Source organism: Muntiacus reevesi, chromosome 1, assembly GCF_963930625.1.
Source record: "Muntiacus reevesi chromosome 1, mMunRee1.1, whole genome shotgun sequence".
Taxonomy (NCBI): Eukaryota; Metazoa; Chordata; class Mammalia; order Artiodactyla; family Cervidae; genus Muntiacus; species Muntiacus reevesi.
The window spans coordinates 99917696-99933020 of record NC_089249.1 but is presented as its reverse complement, the minus strand read 5'-3'; the positions used below and the strand labels follow the sequence as shown (position 1 = coordinate 99933020).

Here is a 15325-nt window from a genome sequence, read left to right as displayed (position 1 = left end):
TTTTTTCCATTATTTTTATTAGTTGGAGGCCTGAGACAAGTGCTCGGGGCTGGTGCATTGGGAAGACCCAAATGGTGTTTTTTAAAGTTATGTATTTCATTTTGATGAATGTACCATGTTTATGAAGATACTAACATTAAAGAAAACTGAATGATAGGTATATGTGAACTCTAATATCTTTGCAACTTTTATATAAATCCACAATTTTTATTGAAACATTTTAATAAGACTCTACTTATATAAGGGGCTTCCCTGGTGGCTCAGTGTAAAGAATCTCCCTGCCGAAGCAGGAGATGCTGGTTCTATCCCTGAGTTAGGAAGATCCCCTGGAGAAGGAAATGGCAACCTACTCCCATGGACAGAGGAGGTTGGTGGTCTACCATCCATTGGGTTGCAAAAGAGTCAGACACCACTGAGTAACTAAACAACAACAGCTTATTTAGGTTAAGACTTTTGTCTCGGAGGCATAAAGTCATTAACCAAAGAACTCTTTTTAGTCAATCCATATTAGTTGTATGGCCATTACAATTTTCTGTAAGAGATAGCATGTTTTTAAACCTATGTATTAAAAAAATCAGTGACACTCACTTCAGTGAACCTACCTCTGAAAACTAGTCAGTCACTGTTTACCTCAGTTTTTTAAATCAACTATGCAATGTATTCACTTCAGTGAACATTTTTCTAAGAATGGTGTCACCAAACTCATGCATCCATGTATTTCTACCCAAAATAAGAGTTATTACTTGCTGGATTCTCAAGACTGATGCCAACTCACTGTAACCTCTGTTACCAACACAACCTTAAAGCAAAATGCTTTTCGGATACTTTAAAAGTGATCAGAATGCTTTGCTCCATGATGCCATGCCTGATTAGTATAGCACTCTTTTATTTAAGGAAGCAATACATTCAGCTTTCTGTTTTCAGATATTAAGTGGTAATCTTGTAATTTGACAGTCATTTGAAAGTATAGATATAATTCACCTGGGCCGCATAATTTGTAAAGGTAGAAGGTACACATATCATAGACTGTTTTGAGGCTACAAAGTCTCCCACCTCTATTGATTGACCCAAGAGACCCTAGTTCCCTGACCCAATAATGGACTGTTTCAATAGTTTCAACCATTATTTGCAATGATTAGTCCAAAGGCAAGCATTTTGTCCCAACCTGGGTTTATCAGAACCCTCCAGTAATGATTTTTTAATTGCTTTGTTTATACAAGTTTATTATAACCTACAAAATCTCCCTCCAGTGATGTATTATCTGAGGACTACACAGTTGCTATCTCCCACACTGGTGACCCCCAGTGAACCCTGAATGTCTTCAGTCATATGTTCCTCCCACAACTCAGTTGTGTCTAACTCTTTGCAACTCCATGGACTGTAGCCTGCCAGATTCCTCTATCCATGGGATTTCCTAGGCAAGAATTCTGGAGTAGATTGCCATTTCCTCTTCCCAGAGATCTTCCCAACCCAAGGAACAAACCCACATCTCCTGTGTTCTCTTGCTTTGTAGGTGGATTCTTTACTGATTAGCTAAGGGCTTGGACAACTTATACTACTCTAATAGCAAGACAAACAGTCCTTTCAAGTAGATATTCTAGCTGGCTTTAAGTTAGCACACTAAAATGCATAAATAAATACAGACCATTCTGATTCAGTTCAGTTTAGTCGCTCAGTGATGTACAACTCTTTGTGCCCCCATGGACTGCAGCATGCAGGCTTTCCTGTCCATCACCAAATTCTGGAACCTACTCAAACCCATGTCCATTGAGTCAGTGATGCCATCCAACCATCTCAACCTCTGTGTTCCCCTTCTCCTCCTGCCTCCAATCTTTCCCAGCATCAGGGTCTTTTCCAGTGAGTCAGTTCTTTGCTTCAGGTGGCTAAAGTATTGGAATTTCAGCTTCAGCATCAGTCTTTCCAGTGAATATTCAGGACTGATTTCCTTTAGGATTCTGATTAAAATTCCTTTAGGATTCAGATTAATCCGTTCTGATTAAGATTATGTATAAAAACTAATGGGAGGGGGGCTTCCATGGTGGTTCAGTGGTAAAAAATCTGCCTGCCAGTGCAAGAGACATGAGTTCGATCCCTGATCCCAAAAGATCCCATGTGTCAGAGAGCAGGCAAACCCATGAGCCACAACTATTGAGCCTGTGCTCTGGAGACTGGGAGCTGCAACTGCTGAAGTCCATGTGTCCTAGAGCCCGTGCTCCACAAGAGAAGCCACTGCAATGAAAAACCTGTATGCCACAAAGAAGAGTAGCCCCTACTCTCCTAACTAAAGAAAACCCCATGAGCAGTGAAGACCAACACAGCCAAATAAGTAAAGATGTAATGAGTGCTGTGGAGAAAAATGAAGTCAGAAGTGTAATGCAGAGGGTTGAGTGAAAGTTGCAGCTTTTGAAGATGCTGTGTGTGTTGTGTGGTCATGTGTTTTGTGTAGGTGTGTGTTGTGTGTGTGTGTGTGTTTATATAATCGTCCCTTTAGTACACATAGTGCTTTTTGAATTCCTAGGCTGGTGCTCTCTAATAGTTTTGGGAAGGTCTCATTTTAATCTTTGCCATCTTCTCTCATTCTTGGATGTGAATTTTATTGTAACGGTCACATTAGCTGACTAACTGTTGTAATGGCTGCTTTTATGTCATAACACCATAGTTGTGTAATTGCAACACAGATATTCTGAGATATTTATTATCTGACCACTTACAGGAAAACTTTGCCTATCTCTAACTTAGAACAAAAGTTGTTTTTTTTGTTTTTGTTTTTAGTTTTCGACTCACACAGACCAATAATTTCTCAAATTTATTAAAAATGTATAATTAAAAAGAAACCATGCATTTCAGTGACACATTGATATCAAGGGCTATTATGTTTAGAATGCTTAAGCTTAATCTTTGTACTTACTTACTCTCAGAATGTATCCAAACAGTCCTTGGATCATACAAGTTCACTGAATAGAATGCGTAGCGTGTTTATAGAGGTTAAAAGCAAAGAATTTAACTCTGGAGCAAAACTGCCTGGGTTTGAATCACAGCTCTACAACCTGCTGCTACGTATTTTGGCAAGGTACTATATATGAAAAATGGGCATAGTCACAGTAATATGAAGTAGTTCTTATCTCATAGAGTTCTTTCATGTACTAAATTAGTTAAAATATAAAGCACTTAGAAACTGCGTCACATGTTTTTAAGTATTGAAATCTTAGTAAAGTATTAGTATTAGTTTTTAATATTTGGAGCCTTCACACTCAAAATAGACCTGAACTATTTATTGACTTAATTATTTTTAATTAATTAAATTTAATTGCATGATAATTTCTTTACAATGTAGTGATGGTTTTTGCCATACATCAACATGAATCGGCCATAGGTATACATGTGTGCTCCCCACCCCACCCCAAATCCCCTCCCACCTTCCTCCCTGCCCTGTCCCTCTAGGTTGTCCCAGATCACCAGCTTTGGGTGCCCTGCCTCATGCATCGAACTCAAACTGGTCATCTATTTCACTTAGGGTAGCATACATGTTTCAGTGCTATTTTCTCAAATCATCCCACCCTTGCCTTCTCCCAAATAGTCCCAAAGTCTGTTCTTTGTGTCTGTGTCTCCTGTGCTGTCCTGCATGTAGGATCATCAATACCATCTTTCTAAATTCATAAATATGCATTAATATACAGTATTTGTGGAGAAGGACATGGTAACCCACTCCAGTACTCTTGTCTGGACAATCCCATGGACGGAGGAGCCTGGTAGGCTATAGTCAATAGGGTTGCTCAGAGTCGGACACGACTGAGCAACTTCACTTTCACTTTTCACTTTCATGCATTGGAGAAGGAAATGGCACAGAGTCGGACACGACTGAAGTGACTTAGCAGCAGCAGCAGCATACAGTGTTTGTGTTTCTCTTTCTGACTTCCTACAATCTGTATGATAGGTTTCAGGTTCATCCACCTCATTAGAACTGATGCAAATATGTTTCTTTTTATAGTTGAGTATCAATAACCTCAGATATGCAGATGACACCACCCTTATGGTAGAAAGTAAAGAGGAACTAAAAAGCCTCGTGGTGAAGGTGAAAGAGGAGAGTGAAAAAGTTGGCTTAAAGCTCAACATTCAGAAAACTAAGATCATGGCATCTGGTCTCATAACTTCATGGGAAATAGACAGGGAGACAGTGGAAACAGTGTCAGACTTTATTTATTTATTTATTTATTTTTGGTTCCAAAATCACTGCAGATGGTGATTGCAGCCATGAAATTAAAAGACGCTTACTCCTTGGAAGGAAAGTTATGACCAACCTAGATAGCATATTAAAAAGCAGAGACATTACATTGCCAACAAATGTCCATCTAGTCAAGGGTTTGGTTTTTCCAGTAGTCATGTATGGATGTGACAGTTGGACTGTGAAGATTGAGGACCGAAAAATTGATGCCTTTGACCTGTGGAGTTGGAGAAGTATTGGAGAAGACTCTTGAGAGTCCCTTGGACTGCAAGGAGATCCAACCAGTCCATCCTGAAGGAGATCAGTCCTGGGTGTTCATTGGAAGGACTGATGCTGAAGCTGAAACTCCAATACTTTGGCCACCTCATGCGAAGAGTTGAGTCATTGGAAATGACCCTGATGCTGGGAGGGATTGGGGGCAGGAGGACAAGGGGACGACAGAGGATGAGATGGCTGGATGGCATCACCAACTCAATGGACATGAGTTTGAGTCAACTCTGGGAGTTGGTGATGGACAGGGAGGCCTGTCGTGCTGCGATTCATGGGGTCGCAAAGAGTTGGACACGACTGAGCGACTGAACTTAACTGAACTGAATATTCCATTGTGTATATATGTACCACAATTTCCTTATCCTTTCATCTACTGATGGACATCTAGGTTACTTCCTTGTCTTAGCTATCATACATAGAGCTGCATTGAACACTGGGATACATGTGTCTCCTCCAGTTCTCGTTGCCTCACAGTATATGCCCAGCAGTGGGATTGCTGGGTTGTATGGCAGTTACTGTTCTCCATAGTGGTTGTGCCAGTTTACACTTTCACCAGCAGTGTAGGAGGGTTCCCTTTTCTCTATACCCTCTCCAGCATTTGTTTGTAGACTTTTTGATGTTGGCCATTCTAACGGGTATGAGGTGATACCTCATTGTGGTTTTGATTTGCATTTCTCATAATAATAAGTTATGTGGAGCATTTTTTTCATGTGTTTATTAGCCATCTGTGTGTCTTCTTTGGAGAAATGTCTATTTAGGTTTTTGCCCACTTTTTGATTGGTTGTTTTTCTGGTATTGAGTTGCATAATCTGCTTGTGTATTTTGCAGATTAATTCTTTCTCAGTTGTTTCATTTGCTATTATTTTCTCACATTTTGAGGGCTTTCTTTTCATGTTGCTTACAACTTCCTTCACTGTGCAAAGGATTTTTAAGTTTAACTAGGTCTAATTTTTTAATTTTTGTTTATTTTTCCATTACTCTGGGAGGTGGTTCATAAAAAACCTTGCTGTGATCTATTTAATTATTAATTATTATTTATTTTGGATCAAAGATAATAGAATATACCTATGGATAACAGTGGTCATGAATAAATCTAAATTTTGCATTGCAAAATACAGTTAAAAATAATTATTTTGACTCCTTTGATAAACGTTGAAACTTTTTTTTTTTAATTAAGACTATTTTTGTAAAGCAGTTATTTCCCATACTCCCTGTTCACATACATAGCTTCCCTCATTATCAGCGTAGGATTTGCCTCTTTACTTTGTATTCATATTTAAAGTTGTACTTGTTCACCTACCAGTGTTCATGAAACCCTATATTTGGGATGGTTTTTCTATACTAAAATGTTTTAATTTGTGGAAAAGAAAAATTCCCCACCACACCAGAGTGTTATATTTGATACAGCTGATGAATCTAAATTGACATATCATACTCACCCTTAATTCTTAGTTTACATTACTTTTATTTTCTGGTGTGGTACACATGATGGATTTGAACAAATATATAATGACATGTAACCATCATTATGGCATGATATAAAGTATTTTTGAGCTTCCCTGGTGGCTCAGATGGTAAAGAATACACCTACAATGTGGGAGACCTGTGTTTGATCCCTGGGTTGGGAAGATCCGCTGGAGGAGTAAATGGAAACCCACTCTAGTACTCTTGCTGGAGAATATACCATGGTCAGAGGACCCTGGCAGTCTGCAGTCCATGAGGTTGCAAAGAGTTGGACAGGACCTAGTGACTTTCGCAAAGACACACATGCACACACACTTTGAGTATTTTTGAGGGCTTCCCTATTGTCTCAGTGGTAAAGAATCTACTTGCTAATGCGGATACACTAGTTCAATCCCTGAGTCAGGAAAATCCCCCAAAGAAGGAAATAGCAACCCACTCCAGTATTCTCGCATGGGAGATCCCATGGACAGAGGAGTCTGGTGGGCTACAGTCCATGGGGTCCTGAAAGAGTTGGACATGAATTAGCGACTACACAAAACAACAGAATATTTTTACTGCTCTAAAAATTCTCTGTACTCCATCAATTAATCCTTTCTCCTCCCTAAACCCTGGTAATCACTGATTTTTTTTTTTTTTTTACTATCTCCATAGTTTTGTGTTTTTTCAGAATGTCATTTAGTGTTTTAGCTTTTTTAAAGTGACTTCTTTCATATAGTGATACAAATTTTAAGCTCCTCATGTCTTCTCTTGGCTTTGATGGCTCACTTTTTTTTTCACTCTGAATAACATTGCACCATTTAAAATGCTCTCTGAATAGAAGCCAAATTTCCAGAGAGTCCATTAAAAAAAAAAAAATGAAGGGAATGTTTTTTAAGCAAGGTTGCAGTGCTCTTGTGCAAGATTTGGTAGTTAAGAGTTACACCAGCTTATACTCAATACAGTCTTCTTATTCGCCATTTTCTTTTGAACTCTCATTTGCAATTTACCACAAAACATTACCCCTTTTGTTTATAATTGAGCTTCAGTTTACAGTACCCAGAGGCAATGATGCAGGTCACTTGTTCTCAACCTCATCTACCTTTCTTTCAGAATTGTTTATCTCTTCTTTCGAAATCTCAGGTCTATAAAATTTTGGAAGTCGTTCATGGAGGACAAGACATTTTTAAACTTAAGCTAGTTGATGAGTTTATATTCAAATATATGAAAAAAATTAAAAAAAAAAAGTAAAACCTTTGTAAGAAACATAAAATTTATCTAAATAAAAATCTAATTAGTGCAATGTGATGCAAGTGAAAGTGGAAGTCCCTTAGTCCTGTCCGACTTTTCTATATAATCCATGGAATTCTCCAAATCAGAACACTAGAGTGGGTAGTCATTCCCTTCTCTCGGGGATCTTTCCAACCTAGGGATTGAACCTAGGTCTCCTACAGTGCAGGCAGATTCTTCCCTGAGCCTCCAGGGAAGCCCAATCATCAAATTAACAATAAATTCTAGGATGTTTGAAAAACTACATAAATACTAAATATTAATTAGTTTGCCATTCTAGTGTCATTGTGTTTATTTTATTAAATAATTATATTAATGAATATTTGCAATTGATATATCAGGCAGGTGATTGGAACTAATATTTTCAAGGATTCTCAAAATACATCTTGACAGAGCATATGACTTCACTTAAAATAAAAAGGGGAGGACTAGAAACCTTCAACAGAGAAACTCTGCATGCAGATAAATAAGAAAAGTACATTTGGTTCATTTGTTATGATTAAACACAAACTAAGGGATTCTCTGGTGGCTCAGACAGTGAAGAATCTGCCTGCAGTGAGGAAGACCTGGGTTTGATCCCTGAGTTGGGAAGATCCCCTGGAGAAGGAAATGGCAACCCATCCAGTGTTCTTGCCTGGAAAATCCCATGGATGTAGGAGCCTAGCAGGCTACAGTCCATGGGGTCGCAAAGAGTTGGACATGACTCAGGTATTCTTTTATAACCTTTATATTGGCAAAGCACTTTCTAAATCTGTTAATGTCAGCAATAGCAGAGGATATGGAGAATGAGAGGTGTATTTATCTGTGAGTTTTTGAAAAGCTGGTTTGCAATGTGCAGAAACTAGGTAGGCCAGCTAAGTAGACTAAAGGTATCTGTCAACTTGTTCACATCACCAAGTGAAGCTCTTCACAGAGAAAGCTGTGATGTAGAATTGTGTATTAGACAACCTGCTTGGCCAACCACAGTAACCCCTTTGTGTGGCCATGACTCAACAATTGCAGTCATGGGTATATTCTCTATCTAGAATAGAGAAACTCTCAAGATATAAGCTCTTATATACATGGTTTGGAGAAATAATTTAATACCATTAAAATGGACATACATTTGTACATGATGTGTTTAGTTAATGTTATTAACAAACTTATATTAATATTTTTAAGATTATTAATTTATGTAATACAAATATTTAAAAGAGTAATGTTGAAAACTCCGTCTACTTCTAAATAATTATTGCCTCTGCTTAAGAGAGGCATTCAACAATAGAATGGGAAAGACTATAGATCCCTTAAGAAAATTAGAGAAACCAAGGGAATATTTCATGCAAAGATGGGCTCAATAAAGGAAGAAAGTGGTATGGACCAAACAGCAGCAGAAGAAATTAAGAAGAGGTGGCAAGAATACACAGAAGAACTGTACAAAAAAGATCTTCACAACCCAGATAATCATGGTGGTGTGATCACTAACCTCAAGTAAGACATCCTGGAATGTGAAGTCAAGTGGGCATTAGGAAGCATCACTACAAACAAAGCTAGCTGTTTTGTTGTGATGGAGGTGATGGAATTCCAGTAGAGCTATTTCAGATCCTAAAAGATGGTGCTATGAAGGTGCTGCACTCAATATGCCAGCACATTTGGAAAACTTAGCAGTGGACACACACCTGGAAAAGGTTAGTTTCCATTCCAATCCCAAAGAAATAAAGTGCCAAAGAATGCTCAAACTACCGCACAATTGCACTCATCTCACACGCTAGCAAAGTAATGTTCAAAATTCTCCAAGCCAGGCTTCAGCAGTACGTGAGCTGTGACCTTCCAGGTGTTCAAGTTGCATTCAGAAAAAGCAGAGGAACCAGTGATCAAACTGTCAATATCCACTGGATCATCGAAAAAGGAAGAGAGTTCCAGAAAAACATCTATTTCTGCTTTATTGACTATGTCAAAGCCTTTGACTGTGTGGATCACATTAAAGTGTGGAAAATTCTGAAAGAGATGGGAATAGCAGACCACCTGACCTGCCTCTTGAGAAACCTATATGCAGGTCAGGAAGCAACAGTTAGGACTGGATATGGAAGAACAGACTGGATCCAAATAGGAAAAGGAGTAATTTAAGGCTGTATATTGTCACCCTGCTTATTTAACTTATATGCAGAGTACATCATGAGAAATGCTGGGCTGGATGAAGCACAGGCTGGAATCAAGATTGCCGGGAGACATATCAATAACCTCAGATATGCAGATGACACCACTGTTATGACAGAAAGTGAAGAGGAACTAAAAAGCCTCTTAATGAAAGTGAAAGAGGAGAGTGAAAAAGTTGGCTTAAAGCTCAACATTCAGAAAACCAAGATTATGACATCCAGTCCCATCACTTCATGGCAAATAGATGGGGAAACAGTGGAAACAGTGGCAGTCTTTATTTTATTTTATTTTTTTGGCTCCAATATCATTGCAGATGGTGACTGCAACCATGAAATTAAAAGACGCTTGCTCCTTGGAAATAAAGTTAGGACCAATCTAGATAGCATATTAAAAAACAGAGACATTACTTTGTCAACAAAGATCCGTCTAGTCAAGGCTATGGTTTTTCCAGTGGTCATGTATGGATGTGAGAGTTGGACTGTAAGTAAAGCTGAGTGCTAAAGAATTGATGCTTTTGAACTGTGGTGTTGGAGAAGACTCTTGAGTTCCCTTGGACTGCAAGGAAATCTAACCAGTCCATCCTAAAGGAGATCAGTCCTGGGTGTTCATTGGAAGAACTGATGTTGAAGCTGAAACTCCAGTACTTCGGCCACCTGATGGGAAGAACTGACTCATTTGAAAAGACCCTGATGCTGGGAAAGATGAGGATAGGAGGAGAAGGAGATGTCAGAGGATGAGATGGTTGGATGGCATCAGCAACTCAATGAATATGATGCTACTGCTGCTACTAAGTCGCTTCACTTGTGTCTGATTCTGTGCGACCCCATAGATGGCAGCCCACCAGGCTCCCCCGTCCCTGGTTATCTCCAGGCAAGAACACTGGATTGGGTTGCCATTTCCTTCTCCAGTGCATAAAAGTGAAAAATGAAAGTGAAGTCACTCAGTTGTGTCTGACTCTTAGTGACCCCATGGACTGCAGCCCACCAGGCCTCTCTGTCCTTGGGATTTTCCAGGGAAGAGTACTGGAGTGGGGTGCCATTGCCTTCTCCTCATTGGACATGAGTATGGATGATATCTGGGAGTTGGTGATGGTTAGGGAGGCCTGGCCCCACTCCAGTACATTCTCCAGTATGCCGAGTCAGACACGACTGAAGAGACTTAGCACCAGCAGCAGCAACAACAGGGAAGCCTGGCATGCCGCATTTCATGGAGTCGCAAAGAGTCGGACACAACTGAGCGACTGGACTGAACCGAAGTGAAGAGAGGCAGGAATAGAAGTCATTAGGGTTCTATGGTGTTTTGTGCCTCAACTGTAGCTGTAATATTTTAAGAAAAGTCTTAAGCAAGTATTTTAAAAATGTAATATTTTATAAATCTGAACTGTGGGTACAATGGTATTTAGTTTTTCATATAATCTGTTTATTTCTATTTTTTAATATTTGTTTTTTAAAAGATAAGTTATTATTACAATGACTAGCTAGTATTTAACTTTTCTGAGAAATTGGAAAAAGGGCTGGTTTTATTTTTACTATTTTTATTCTTCCTAATTGTATTTTTAAAGTAAAGTTTAGCTTCCTGTTTTCTCTTTTCATAGATATATGAACTTAGATATATTTACATACCGATTCAAGATAAATTTTACACTTTTTTCTTAAACAAAGCAGAATTGACTCTTGCATTTTTTTCTGTGAACATAATGTGGTTATTCTTTGCATTTGAAATTATAGCATAGCAACCATCTATCGATAGGATGAAGTTTAAAGTATCTGTCAGTATTTCCCCTGAGTTAATTACTTATTGTAATTATTAGCAAATGGAATAGATAAGAAACTCATACAGCTCAATACCAGAAAAACAAACAGCCTGATGAAAGAGTGAGCAGAAGACCTAAATAGACTTTTCTCCAAGGAAGACAGATGACCAATAAACACATGAAAAGATGCTCAACATCACTAATTATTAAAGAAATGCAAATCAAGACTACAGTGAGGTATCACCTCACATTGTCAGAACGGCCATCATCAAAAAAATCTACAAATAATAAATGCTGGGGAGGATGTAGAGAAAAGGAATCCCTCATATGCTGTTGATGAGAATGTAAACTGATACAGATATTATGGAGAACATTGTAGAGATTCCTTAAAAAAACTAGGAGTAAATCTACCATGCTCTGTGCCTTACTAAGCCATTTCAGTTGTGTCTGACCCTTTCTACCATGTGACCCAGCAATCCCAGTACTACGAATATACCCTGAAAATGTTAATTGCTCACTTGTGACTAACTATGTGAGACCCCATGGACTGTAACCTGCCAGGTTCCTCTGTCCATGGAATTCTCCAGGCAAGAATACCAGAGTGGGCTGCCATTCCCTTCTCCAAGGAATCTTCCTGACCCAACGATCAAGGCCAGGTCTCCTACATTGCAGATGGGTTCTTCACCATCTGAGCCACCAGCCTATACCCTGAGAAAACCACAATTCTGAAAGACACATGTACCCCAGTCTTCATCTCGGCATTATTTACGATTGCCAGGACCTGTAAGCAATCTAGATACCCATCTACAGATGAGTGGATAAAGTTGTGGTACATATTTGGTACATATATAGTACATATGCAATGGAATATTATTCAGCCATTGAAAAGAATGAATTTGAGTCAATTCTAGTGAGGTGGATAAACCGAGAGACAGTCACAGAGTGAAGTAAGTCAGAGAAAATAAAATATTGTATATTATCACATGCATAAGGAACCTAGAAAAATGGTATTGAAGAACACTTTGCAGGGAAGGAGTGGAGACACAGTTGTAGAGAATGAACTTGTAGACAGAGTGGGGAAGGGAGAGAGTGGGACAAATGGAGGAAGTAGCAACAACATATATTCAATATCATGTGTAAAATAAATAACTGGTGAGAAGTTAGTTATATACCTCAGGGAGCCCAGCCTGGTGCTCTGTGATGACCTAGAAAGGGGAGGGGAGGAGAGGGGAGGGAGGCTCAAGAAGGAGGGGACATATGTATAATTATGGTTGATTTGAATTGTTGTATGGCAGAAACCAACACAACATTATAAAGCAATTTTCCTTCCATTAAAATATAAATTAAAAATTAATAAAATTGCATCAAACTTCTCATATTTTACATGAATACATCAAGGCAATTGCTGGTTAAATATTGTCTATATTTCTTATCAAAATTCTTGCATTTCCTGTGTATCATATAATTTACAAATCACTTTCAATGATTTGGTTAAAATGTTCTAAGATAATTTTACCCTCTGGATGCATTAAAAATATGTCTATTTAGGTCTTTGTCTGTTTTAAGTTACTTTTTGGATATAGCATGAGATAGTATAAGACAGAGGTCTAATATTACTTATGTTGTATATGGTGTGAGATAGAATGTCCAGCTATCTTGTTACCAATGTTATAAACATTATTGCTTCCCCATTGGAATATCTTTTTGAAAATCAATTGACAGTATATGTAAGACAATATATGTATATTAATTCTTAGTTATATTTTGTTAATTTATGTGCCTATCCTTCCGCCAGCACCAGAGTGTTTTGATTATTGTAACTTTGCAGTAAAATTTAAAATTGAAAAGTTTGAATCTGCCCACATCATTCTTTTTTAAGATTATTTTTATTCTGTTGGGATACTTATATTACTACATGAATTTTAGGAAAAATTGATATCGAAAAATAAAGGAGGTGAGATTTTGATAGAGAATGCTTTGAATCTCTGTATCAATTGGAGGAATATTGCCTTCTTAATGAAATTAACAAAGCAATGTCTTCTTATTGCTTGTCATAATTTGAATGTTTGTGTTCTTCCAACATTCATATGTTAAAACACAACTATCAAATGTACAGAATTAGGAGGTGTAGCTTTGGAGAGTTAATCAGATCATGAGGATGGAGCCTTATGAATGGCATTAGTGCCCTTATAAAAGAGTCCTGTGAAAGTTCTCTTGCCGCTTTTATCTTGGGAGCTTACAGTGAAATGACTGCCAGCCTTCTAGGAAGCATGAGCCTCATCAAAAATAAGATCTGTCAGCACTCTTTGTGTGAACTTCTTGGTTTCCAGAATTGTGAGAAATAAAATTTTATCATTTATAAGCTCCCCAGCCTTTGATGTTTTGTTATGACAGCCCAAATGAACTAAGACAATATTATATCATCTTTCCATGGATGAACATGAAATGCGTTGCTGTTTAGCCACATCTGTAACTTATTCAGTGTTACCTTGTTGTTTTCAATGCTAACATTTCATAGTTCTTTTGTTAAATTTATTCCCAATTATATTATTTTGATCTTCTTTCAGGTGAAATTTTTAGCTTAATTTTTAGATGGATCATTGCTAGTGTCTAGAAATATAGTTTATTTTTATGCCAATCTTGTCTTCTGTAAACTGGCTGGACAGTTTATTAGATCTTCTTTTTTTAATTCTTAGGAATTTCAACATACAAGAATATGCCATCTGCAACTAGAACCACAGAATGTCTTCTGTGCCAGTATGGATTTTTTTCTTGCCTAACTGCCTCCTCTAGAACTTCAGTATGCTGTTGAATAGAAGTGGTAAGAGTGAGTATTCTTGTCTTTTTCCTTATCTTGGAGGCGTTGTTCTCAGTTTTCATTCATTAAGATTGACGTTAGCTGTGGGAATTTTGCAGATGACCTTTGTCAGACTCAGGATGTAGAAATATTTTTAATACTGTCTTTAGGTTTGTTAGTGGCACAGACATGTGAATACTATTTTGTTCAGTTCATGTTGGGTTTTTATACTATTTTATTTGTTTAATTTATGTGTATCTATCATATGGTCAATTGGAGTTTACACACCATAAAATGTCTAGTAATTGCAGAGTTAATCTTCACATAGTAAAATGGTTGGCTAACTGTCAGATTTTAATCAAGGTAAGTCTTTTTCTATCATTAAAATAACTACTGAGTGATACATATATTAATAGATTCAAATAATATATTGTTATTAAACACAGAATGCAATCATAAGTTGTGCCAGGAAGAAATGTTATAAACTTCAGATAACGTGATTCTTTTTTCAAAGTCTTTTTTGATGAGCAAGAAACCAAATTCAAAATTAATAGCTTATAACAACATTTTAAAAAATCATTCACATACCTATGTGTCATGTGGGTATTCTGTTGGCACCTGGCCCAACCTTATAGTAGTAGTATTAGTCACTCAGTCCTGTCCGATTCTGCAATCCCATGGACTGTAGCCCTGTAGCCCGCCAGGCTCCTCTGTCCCTGGAATTCTCCAGATAAGAATACTGGAGTGAATTGCCATTCCCTTCAGCAGAGGATCGTCCCAACCCAGGGATCAAATCCAGGGCTCCTGCCTTGCAGGCAGATTCTTTACCCTTTGAGCTGCTTCATCCTTGTTGGGCTTGTCTGTTCATCTGTGTTCTAATGGCAGGTATGTTAGGAAATTCCTATCCTATTCAGAAGTCTTGTATAATTAGAATGACTATCAGTTTGGGTGATAGGGTCAACTGAAATCTCATTTCCTATTCTCCAGCAGATTAGTGTAGATAATGGTGGCAGAGTTCTAAAGTAGTGTGAAGATATATAGTATTGGTAGAGTGATGTGAATTTTTAGTGATGTTCTTCTCTTTAAAAATTGGGAGGCAATATAGAATATTTATATATTGATTTCCTACCAGATTCCAAAGAATTGTAAGGCCAGTACGACTGCATGGATTAGACAGGAAACACCGTAAACATGGAGGAAGACAGTGTAAATGTGTTCATTGTTTAATTTTTTTCTCATCAACACTAAGAGGGTGGGAAAAATTTAAATCCTTTATGCATATGACAAATTCTTGCATGCAATAGTCATTTAGTAAGTATTATTAAATATAATTAAATTAATGGATGAATAAATGAATGGCAATGAAAGTTAGGGGTGGTTTAATTCTGGTGATGAAAACTGATCCAGATTTTGAGGA

General features: G+C 37.7%; 1 long non-coding RNA gene across 1 annotated transcript in view; it reads left to right on the top strand.

Moving 5' to 3' along the window:
* Window positions 1-13840, top strand: part of LOC136169198 (uncharacterized) — a 290702-nt gene extending 276862 nt beyond the window's left edge. Inside the window, exon 3 of the long non-coding RNA XR_010663398.1 lies at window positions 13808-13840. This is a non-coding gene — a long non-coding RNA (uncharacterized lncRNA). The remainder of the gene's footprint in view (window positions 1-13807) is intronic.
* The last annotated feature ends 1485 nt before the right edge of the window (window positions 13841-15325 follow it).